This window comes from Colobus angolensis, unplaced genomic scaffold (genome assembly GCF_000951035.1).
Source record: "Colobus angolensis palliatus isolate OR3802 unplaced genomic scaffold, Cang.pa_1.0 Scaffold54, whole genome shotgun sequence".
In the NCBI taxonomy this organism is placed as follows: Eukaryota; Metazoa; Chordata; class Mammalia; order Primates; family Cercopithecidae; genus Colobus; species Colobus angolensis.
In genome coordinates, this window is record NW_012118932.1 from 2,468,869 (window position 1) to 2,469,680 (window position 812).

Consider the following 812-nt stretch of genomic DNA (forward strand, 5'->3'; position numbering starts at 1 on the left):
AGACTCCACCTCAAAAAAAAAGAAAGAAAGAAAAGAAAAGAAAAGAAATAGAAGGGGGAGGAGGCGGTATCCCAGGCAGAGGAAAGACTGCCACCAAGTAGGAACTCAAATAATTCCATAGCACCTAGGGTCCGAGATTCTGTAGAGGAGAAGTGGAACCGGTGGCCAAAGGTCAGATCACTGACAGCTTTGTAAACCATGACATGGAGCTCAGATTACAATCTGAAGGTGAATTGATTCAAGGACTCAATTCTAGGAAAGAATTTAACTTGCATCTTAAAAATGAAATCTGAATATCGACTTGTTAATTCACAGCAGGAAAAAAGTCACTAAAGAGCAAATCGAGGCTGGAGTTCTCTGAAAGCAAACACTCTATCTTCAGGCTGGCCACAGAGAATGCCAGGATCTGATGAGGAAGTGGCTGGTGAAGCTCAGGTAGCTGACTAAAGCAGCGTCATTCATGACACTACGGGGATCCACCTACCTCCTGCCCCGGGAGAGGTACAGTCTAGAGCATTGACTGATGGCTCTAGCGGCAGAGGAGACAGAGAGGCGACGCGCGGGCCTGACAGCAGGAGGACCCCTGAGAACTGAGAGGGGATGCGCGGGCCTGACCCCTGAGAATGGAGAGGGGATGCGCGGGCCTGACAGCAGGAGGACCCGTGAGATGGCCAGTGCTCCACTGTGTCATGACAAGGGCCTGAACTAGAAAGTGGAAGTAGAAACCAGAAGGCAGATTTAGGAGAACTACTTCCTCCTCCTCCTCCTCCTCCTCCTCCTCTTTCTCCTCCTCCTCCTCCTCTTCCTCCTCC